The sequence below is a fragment of the Pinus tabuliformis genome, chromosome 4_1 (genome assembly GCF_031772625.1).
Source record: "Pinus tabuliformis cultivar Carrire ecotype Pingquan chromosome 4_1, CPIR1, whole genome shotgun sequence".
NCBI lineage: Eukaryota > Viridiplantae > Streptophyta > Pinopsida > Pinales > Pinaceae > Pinus > Pinus tabuliformis.
Window position 1 is genome coordinate 479,936,658 of NC_142303.1, and position 10,772 is coordinate 479,947,429.

Consider the following 10,772-nt stretch of genomic DNA (forward strand, 5'->3'; position numbering starts at 1 on the left):
CCTCTAACCCCTCAGTTAACTACATGGGCTAGTAATGGGAAGAAGATAACACAACCCAACATCTTCCAGCTCTGGTAAGTAAGCAATGGCTCCAAATGTTTAATCCTTTTTCTACCTTTACAATAAACCAGGTCCAGTCTGCAATTTTATAACTATATTCTTTAATCCTGAATTCCAAGTACTTCAGTCCATCTTTCAGTGCCAAGGTTTGGAAGGCGAACTTTTGTAGAGCTAGATGAGTTTCTTGTTGTGTGCAATCAGAGAAGGATATAGTTGATTTTTCCCCATTTATTTCCATTCCTATAGCATCACTGAAAAGTTTCAATATTTATGTGAGGGTGATGATGTCATGTATTCCCCCATCAAGGAATAATAGAATATCATGAACAAATAATATATGTGTTATAAGGCATTGTTCATTGATCTTGAGGCCATGGGGTCTCCTAGCCCTCTTCTCTATCGCAATCAGTCTACTCAGGCCTTCCATAACCAGAAGGAAAAGTAAGGGGGATAAGGGGCAGCCTTGCCTGATTCCCTTATCCGCTTGAGAGGTATGGGAGGCTGATCCAATTATTAGGATTGCAAAGGAAGCTGAAGAAATACACCCCATAATCCATCTGATAAACATGAGTGGGAACCCCATATGGGTGAGTATCATGCTTAAATATAACCAACTAACCTTGTCAAAGGCCTTTGAGAGGCCAATTTTGAGCCACACCCCTTTCAGGTTCTTCAGCTTGATGGAGTGGATGGCATCTTGGGAAGATCCAATGGCTTCATAGATTTGTCTATTTTGTAGGAAATCAAATTTCTCTTGAGAGATATGTTCAGATAGGATTGACTTGATGTAATTTTCTATACTCTTGCAATAATTTCATAGAGAGAGTTGTAGAGGGATATAGGGGTAAATTCATTGAATGAGAGCGAGGAGTCCGATTTGGGAATGAGGGCAATAATGGTAGAGTTGATGGGTAGGGTCCGACTTTCTTCCACCACCCCTAGTAGGTCTAGTCCTATGATGTGAGAGAAAGAAATAAAGAATTCCACAGACCACCCATTTGGTCCTAGACTTTTGTCCTTCTTGAACCACTTGAGAGTGCTTTTTAATTCCCCCATGGAGACCGGTTTTATAAGGTCCTCCATCCCATCAGGTTCCAGAAAGCCAGGGAAATGGCCTGCAATGCTAATGATTTTAGCAATTCATGTTCCATGAGGGGCTTTGAATAGTTGATTGAAGTGTGAGATACCCAAATGGGCGAGTTGTGGGTGAGTGGTGGCAATGTGATCTAGGACCGAGGGAATCTTCCAGAAGGTATTGTTGGCTTTCCTTCCATTTCCATATTTATGAAAGAACTTGGTGTTGCCATTCCCCGCTTGAAGCTAGCTTTCCTTGCTTCTGAGTCTCCATGTTTCTTCGCGGTCAAGTAGGATATTAGATCTTTGTGCCTCCGGATCTACTAGATGTAGCTCAACTTCAATGGACAAGTAACCATGCTGACTTTCATTCGTGAGGGAGGCCAACTGAGCTTCGATGTCAGCTAGGGTTTGGTCATCCCTAGCCGTTTTCCCTTTAGCTCACTCAATGGCTAATGTCTTTAGCTGTTTCAGGTTGCTACAAAACCCAACAGCCTTCCTCTGGTCCATGATTGGGGGCTGAGCTTGCCAAAACTCTGAAACCATCTTGATGTAGTCAAGGTTCTTTATCCAGGTGGAGTTAAATTTGAATGGCACCCTAGATTTTCTGGATGAGCCATTCACTTCCAAGTATATGAGGGAGTGATCCGAGATGGCCCACAAACCCACCCATTGCCTGTAGATGGAGAGGGATTGGAGGAGGTCTTCTTGAATGAGGCAATAGTTTGGCCTTCGACCAAGGGTTGCTTCTTCAGTCTGTCTATTATGCCATGTTGGCATATTCTTATTCAGGGGAACATCTATAAGTCTATATTGATCTAAGAGGAAGCTCAGTTGATCAGAGAGAGGGTCTACTTATGAGTGGTGCCCCCAGGATTTCTCATGTCCAATGAAGAAATTCAGGTCACCCCCTAGAATTGTGGATTTGTTACTCAAGGGGTTTTCCAAAATCATGTTGATGATAAATAGAGAAAGATTATTGAAATCTCCATATTTATGTATTATGGACCAAATTGTAACAATTATCATATAATATTGCTAGTTGTATTCAAAGGACCAGAGGCTTTCTCTTTTATGATTTTGACTGGGGAAAGGAAATAATAAAACAATAGAAAGTCAAGTTTTTTCTTACGTGTATCCCCATCAAAATCATTCTTTGCAAGAAAATTAACATCCTCCACTTTGGGAATCTTAGTGGAGGAAGAAAATGATCTCTTTGATGCCACACAAGAAAACGTACATATTGAGCAATGATACACTAACTGATCAAAATTTAGTAGTTCAATTGAGATGCATCATTTCCCATTGATACAATGACAACAATCATATTATCATATGAAGGTTTGCAATCCAAAGTGCTCGGCTCCTTCTCTCTAGTTATATATGCACAGTTGGTTCTGGCATAGGGTAAGAAACTGGAACAACATAAGGAGCATGTCCCGGAGGAAGCATTATAGGAGTGCCAACAATGGAAACCATAGGCCCAATAATGGGTTGACAAATAGTAGCTCCATAGACACTAGGAAGCCCTAGCTAAGAATCATGATTAGCAGATTTCCTTGCAGATCCTAATGATTGATTTCCTTGACTAGTTGTAGGTCCTTGTGGCCATGAAACATCACTCCCATTCACACTAGTAATATCATTAATGCTATATCATTTTTTCTCCCTATTCATCGAATTCAACCGAATAAAATACTTTTGTTCATGACTAGCCAGCTCTGTGGGAGTTCGAGAAAGAAAAAAATTCATTGATATGATCCTCGACTCATCTTTGACAAATTTCTTTGGACCAAGCAAGAACATTGTGCACAAGCAACGATACACACATTATCTTTAAGATAAGCCAAGGTAGAGTATTTTATGTCCTACTTTTTCCCAAACATTCCTCCATCTCAAACAAAGTCGATTTCAATAAGTTCTCATCTGTCAACATTTTTGAGACATTTCTCACTAGTCCAATACCAAGGAGACATTAATGAAAACACAAAATGGATTACAACATTTACAGTTGTTTGACAACCTTGTAATATCTGCCTAGCAGCAAGGGAACAGGGGGTTATGATAAAGTTTTACTTCTCATTCTCTATTTAGTGATATTAAAGACGTAAACTCTCAAGCATTCATTAAGCTCAATAACAAATAAATCTCGAGCCCTCAATGTTCACTTTGCAAATGGAGATACATTAAATATTCAAGTAGAGAAGGATTATTTTCCACTGACTGTTATATTAATTTTCACCGAAACTTTAAGGTTGCTTACTATAATATTATATTCACCGGTTCTTTTGGCGTTTGTATATTTTCAACTGTAGTTACCAAGTTTTTTCCCAAGAGAATTCCAAATTCTTGACTCTTTTTCCTAGCTAGTTTTTTTCGAAACCAAGTCGCCATACTTCAATGTTCATATATATATACCTGATCTACAATCCCATTTAATTTTCCTATAAAGTAAGTTTTTTCTACTATATTATGTAATTATATTTTCTATTTAATCAAATATAATTCAGAGAATTATCTTAAATAACCATTGTTTGCCGAAATCATGTTTCTGCCCAAATATTTCTATTTCCAAGTTTAGTATTCAAAAATAACCAAAGGAGATGAGAAATGATTATTTGACAAAGAACCTGTTTGCATAAGGAGTCATCTAAGGGAATATATACACTGCCTCCCCCCTGAAATCATTTGATCAACTCTAGCTAATATATGGAATCTCTTAGAGTGGCTCAAACCTACTTTAAGAATATTTACTTTGGAAACGATTTTTTATTTTAATTAGGAGTTGCCATGACCTAAGTCATGTGGCTTGAATTTTTTTTATTGAATTTTTAGGACGAGGCCTAATGAAGTTAACCAGATATGAGAAACAAAAGCATTGTCCTTCTAAAAAGTTTCATAATATTCACCATAAAGAAAAGCATCCCAAAAATCGAATGGCTCAATCCAATTTGTTTATTTTCATGTACGTAATGGAATGAATTCAGATACTAAGTTGATATCCACATCCTACCAATAAAAAAATTCTCATTAATAGCCCACTGCCAGAGCCATGCAGTCACTATTTGTAGGAAAAATTCAGAACTCGATTGGGTTATAGTTTATAAATAATAACTTCTCATATACTCAACCCTCATTAGGCCCTAAGGGTAGAAAGCCAGAGTGGTAATCAGAAAAATTATGAAAGAGACCCAACTGCAAGTGAATATAAGGGTTCAGTATTAACATCATACAAATATTGTTTTCACAAGAAGAGAAAACAATAACATAAAAAAACCCAAATGAATATAAATCTCTATTTCCTTCTCACAAAGATAAAGATAGAAAACCTGCACGAGAATGTCCTTCCTTACAATAATAACAGGCCCACAAGAATAGAACCTAGATACAATTTGTACATCAAATCAATAAACTAATGATAAAAAATCTCAGAGAGCTATAAAATTTGAAGCTCTAGAAAGCCCAAAAAAACACAAACACAAATCAATAAAGATTTGTCATAGTAATTCAATATATCGATATGTTAGATAAAAACAAGGGAACAAACTGTTGAATGGACTAAAGCCAAGTGAATAACACTCGTCCATACAGTTACTACTAAAAATAAAATTATTGGAAAGAAAACGCATCAAGGGCTTAAATTTTTACCTATGTTCTTCCTCGTTCCAGGGAATTCCCTTGCAACATTCTTGGTTGGATTTGAGTTTTTTCTTACACCATCAAAATCATTCTTTCGAAGACAATTAACATCCTCCATTTTGGAAATCTTAGTGGAGGAATAAAATTATCTATTTCCTACCAAATAGGAAAAGGTCCATATCGAGCAATGATACACCAACTGATTAGTATTTAGCAAATCAGTTGACATCCATCATTTCCTATTGATACGATGACAACAACGTATTATGAAATGAGCCTTTTGCAGTCCAAAGTGCTGAGCTCCTTCTCTCTAGTTATCTATGCATAGTTGGTTGTGGCATATGGTAAGAAAGTGGAACAACTAAAGCATCCTATCGAGGAGGAAACATTATAGTAGTGCAAACATCGAAACAATATGCCCAACAATAGTAGCTCCATATACACTAGGAAGCCCTCGCGGAGAAGTATGACTAGAATATTGCCTCGCACATCCTAAATATTGATTTCCTTAACCAATTATAGGTTCCTGTGGTGATGATATGCCACTCCCACTCACACTAGTAATATCATGAATATTAGATCCTTTTTTGTCCATGTTCATCAAATTTAACCGAATAAAATACCTTTGTCCATGAATAGCCACCTATGTGGGAGTTCGAGAACTAACAAAATTCCTTAAGCTTCTCCTCTAGACACCTTTGACAAATTCGTCTAGGACAAGCAAGAACATCCTGCATCAACAAAGGTACACACATTATCATTAAAATAAGCCAAGGTAGAGTTTTGGATTTCCTACATTTTCCTAAACATTCCTCCATCTTGAACAAAGCCGATTTCAGAAAGTTCTCATCTGTTAGCATTTTTGAAACATTTCTCACTAGAGGTGATTTGTATGTAAGATCGATAAATTAATGATAAAGAATTCCTAACAGTGATAAAGTTTTAAGCTCTAAAAAACAAAAAAACACAAATCGAAATCAATATAGAATTGTCATAATAATTTAATATATCGATATATTGGATAAAAACAGGGGAACAAAATGTTGAATGGATTGAGTCCAAGGGAATACCATTGGTTCATACAATTATTGCTGAAAATATAATTATTCGAGAGAAAAGGCATCCATGGCTTAAATTTTTTCCGGTGTTCTTCCTTGGTCCATGGAATTCCCTTGTGACATTCATCGTTAGATTTGGAGCTCCCCTTTCCCGTTCCATTACTTTTAGATGTCAGATTCCCAAAAAAAGAAGAATGGGTTCATCCTTTTTTGGCACTTCCATTATCAACTACTTCCTCTACATTCACCATCAACAACATCAAACAAGAACACATTTCTTGAAACTCGGGGCTTAGAGCATAAAATGAAGTTTGGGGAACCTCTTGCTCAATGACAATCTATTCCACTTGCAATATACTATTTTCAATCTCACGATGCTATTCTTTTGCAATCTCGCCAAGACTAGTTTCAATGTCTCCTCGGGAAGACTCTTCCATATGGATGGCACCATTGGAATATCGTCTGTACATTTATTTTCTCATACAAATTTCTCAATATCTTGAGTTTCTGAAGGTAGTCATCCAGAGCATTCCAGCAACACCAACATCATATTTTTGGAGACTGAATCGCTCACTCTTGTTATCAGATCCATGGCTTTACCTAAACCCTTGCTTCTGAATTCTGAGGTTTTTCTTCAAAATGCATGCATCTAACAATCTCATACACTCAATTTCTTCAGTCCACATGTTTTCAGAGATACTGGATATGCTATCATTTCTAGATTCTGCCTGTAAAACAAGAGCGCCAATCGTATGCAAGGTAGGAAGTCTGGTCTGGAGTGCATCAAGTATAGGACCATCAAGCTCATAAAAGGTATTAAGAATTACAAATTTGGCTTCCACAACAGTTTACACTTCATTTCAGAGAAACCAAAACATGTAATTGCAGTAGTCTGTGAGTTGCAATGGTTTGGTGATATATTTTACATGCAATTGGGGCATTTTAGGAATGCAGGGGATTATTTGATCCATGTACCTATTTGTGAAACAATTCTCATATGCAACAACAAGTAATATGATACAGAGTAAGCTTGCTCTTCTTAATAGAGAGGAGGTTACAACTTATAACCCAAAATGAGTGTGGTGAAAAAGCAATATTCGATAAGAGATATACCTTTGAGAGGAATATAGCCATGGTCGACGACAAGAGGGATGAAAAAGAAAGTGGAGAAATCGCAAGCGCTATGCAATGATACAAACAACACTTTAGGATAGTGTTGAATATGCTTCACACAAGAAAACCTTCAGCCGTAACCAATATTGCAAGCTTCTTAAATGATGGATTGTAGGTTTTAACCCCGTACTGAAATTACCTGCATACAAATTCTAAAACATATAAAATAAACAATGCAAGAGCATAACACATAAGACACATATATACAGAGATTTTCCCGTGGATCCCAAAATCAGGACTACGAGCTTGATTTTTCATTATGTTCCTTTCAATATTACAATACATATTTATATATGCCAAAACATCTAATATCATGGACCGAAAACCATCGCATCAAAAACCATGTGTGAAAATCATGCACAAAACCATAGGTGGGTCCGCCCAACCTAACAAAGGGTCCAAAACCAAAATTTTCCAAGGCGCTACACCGGACCCTATAGAGTGGGGTTACTTGCACCCCTCAAACACCCTGTGACCCCCCTACTACACAATGAGCGCAACAGGGGGGTAGAGCCCCTCTCTAACCTCTCGATGGGCTGGTCGTGGAAAGAATATAACACAACCCAACATGGATGAGGCTATTGAGTAACGAATTATAATTGGCAAATAGAGGTTTCTAAAAAATCTCAAGGAAAAAATTATTTCTATAATCTAACATCAAAATCGATGACTCACAATTTGACAAGTGGTATGGGAGGGGAGTTGGTCTCAAAGAGTTGGTCTAAGAGCGAAACGCCTTATGGCGTAATTATAATAAAAAAATTTGGAAATGTGACTTAGTATGTTATATTATATTATAATATTGTATGATAATCATATATTATGCTATAAATTCTATTCTATATATGTGTTATATTTCCATTTATGAAAAGTTGTACTGAAATATAAATTTATGTTATTTAATATGGATATTGAAATATTTTATTTGGTTTAATAAGATATTTTTATGTTATTAATATATTTTTGTTATAAATATTAAAGTTAAACTCAACATAAAATGAGTTAGATATCATGTAATACTAGTACAACGACATTAAAAATATTAATGTGGTTGATATAGTTGAAAGCATCATAAATATAACTTAAAAAACTATTGCAACATTAAGAATGCCTTACTAATTCACACATTTACCTGATGAAAAGGTTATGGGTCAACTTTAACTTGAAGAGAAAAAGGAATTACCCATGTTATCATAAAATGGGCCATTTTACTAAATAAAATTTATTTATATATAAATGAATGTTATTAATAATAATTATGAACTTACTATGGAGGAACTTATTAGAATTTGAATAGTCTCAAATCCCTAGTAGATTGATGGGTGGGGAGTCAAGTGACATCAATCTAATTTTTAAATTTATTAAAATAATGGACCATTTTGCTAAATAAAATTTCCTTATATATAAATGAATGTTATAAATAATAATGAGGAACTTAAAATTTACTAGAAGTCAATGCAAACTAAAAAACTCTGTAACACACTACAACTATTAATAATCATTGATACCTATTGCTTTGAGAATCAATCTAGGCCCTCAATTAAAAAAATAAAAAATAAATAAACAAATCCTCATCCAGCGTAAATTGAAATAAAAATCCTTAAACAATTAATAATCTTTTTTTGTATAAAGTTTCAATTAATTTCTGACTCCATATAGAGTTGACTTAAAATGGGAGTGACATTGATTTTTTTTGTTATTATTTTATTCTTTTTTAATGTAATTCACTTGCCAATATCTCTTTCATAATGGGTTATACAAGACTTCTAAAGAAAAAAAATGAATTACAAATCTACTAAAAACAAAACTCTTAATCATATAAGAATTCTCTTTTACTTTATATAATTATCATTAAAATATTTTATTTTATTTATAATTTTAGTTTTAGCTATATGCATTTTCGCTCTTTTCTATTATCTTTCTTAATACCCGACCAGATAAAATACCACTCAAACACATATTACACAGCAAAGTTGAAAAGCTTGAAATAGCTCTCTCATTAGTCACTGCCTGAGGGAGTATAGCTTTCACAAGAGCGTTGATTCTCTATTAATCTGAGTTGACTACTGAAAATACATATCATTTCGCGCATTTAAACAAAGTTTTCTTTAAAAAATATATTTAAAATGATTTATTTTTAATTTGATTGGATAACCAGATTTGAAGTCTTATTACGAGTTCTAATTTTCAATGTATTCAAAATAAGATAACCAAAGTTTAGTTTTTTACGATACATATAAAGTTTGGTTAAATTATACGGGATTGGATTTTCTCCAATGCAAGAAACTAATGCTAAGTTGTAAGTTAGCATTAATCTAAAACATTAAATGTTATGGCTTTCCGTGACAAAAGCCCTATATATTCGCACTCACACGAATATATAGTATAGAGCAATTAAGGGCTCTGACGAAGTCAAGCAGATCACTGATAGTATGCATGCATTCATCTTTCGAATGGAATAACCATAATCCGCATACCCTATTTGGTTGAATCATAAGGTCACAGCCTGCCCGTAGCAATAAGGTTACACCCTTGCCGCATAAGGTCACAGCCGCCCGATCACACCCGCCTGATCAGCTGCAAGAATAGCTCGAAGAGCAGGAACTGTACAGCCAGCAGTTACTGTATGCACTACTTTTGATCAGATCATTGCTTATGTTTTAATTAGTGACTTCTGCATCTAAGTGCACATCTAAGTGCACAGCAACGATTGTCACACAAAATACCATTTGTGAAATTTTTTGTTTGGTCGTGGAACAGAGGAGGAGGATCATTCGACATCATCATCAAGGTCTCTCTCTCGGGCAGGATGCCCCTCCACTCCCGCTCCGAATGGCATCTCATGTGCCCAAACAAAGCCTTCTAGGATGAGAACTCCTTCCCACATTCAGTGCAAGCTCTGGCTTTCTTCGCCAAGAATATGGAATTTGTCTTCTTCGCAACAACAGACTTGTGTTGTTGCTATTGCTGATGCTTACGTTTCTTCCATGTAACAATTATCTCTGCGCCGCTTGGGATTCCGGTGGAGGTCACAGAAAGCAACCTATAATTCATATTCTTCTTCTTGCCCTCAGACATGACCCTGCTAGTCCGAGAGTTCTCATTGTTCCATGAACAAGTCTTGAAGTTCCTCTGATCATCCACCACATCGGAGTCTTTGCTACATGGACTGGCTCTTCAGTGCCTCTTGGTGTCAGATCTCCCATTACAAGAATCCTTCCCTCCTGGTTGTGAACAGTAGAATTGTCCCATCACCATCCAAGATCCCAAAATTTCTTGTGCCTTCCATGAGTTTTGAAACAGAGCTCGACTCTGCTCGGGCCAGCTGGCCATATGCCCCTGTCTGGTAACAGAAGAAATGAAATGGTGAAATGGGGAATTGGTAGCGGCGAGTAATGGAGTGGAACAGCTAGCCCGTTTTCCTACGAAAACCCTGCTATCTATTATCAAAGAGCGATGTCTATCACTAATGTTATTCTTTGGTCCATACATACAATTTTCCACCTTCTAATATCAAAGAGCGATGTCTATCACTAAGGTTATTCTTTGGTCCATACATACAATTTTCCACCTCCTCCTAATATGGGTGGGCAACCGTGTGAGCAATCGCAAGGAGCAGAAGTGAAACCCAAAACCCGACAAACATGCTGTGATTTTCTGATACTAGCACAACAATGATGGCGAAATCACCCTTAATCACCTGTTGTTAGTGAGCATCAAGGAATAACTGTTGTTAGTGAGCATCAAGGAATAACGTGTTGTTAGTGA

General features: G+C 36.2%; 1 pseudogene; it reads right to left on the reverse strand.

The window, feature by feature from the left end:
* Positions 1-2,511: 2,511 nt before the first annotated feature.
* LOC149176577 (transcription factor MYBS1 pseudogene) lies at positions 2,512-10,082 on the reverse strand (annotated as a pseudogene).
* Positions 10,083-10,772: the final 690 nt, after the last annotated feature.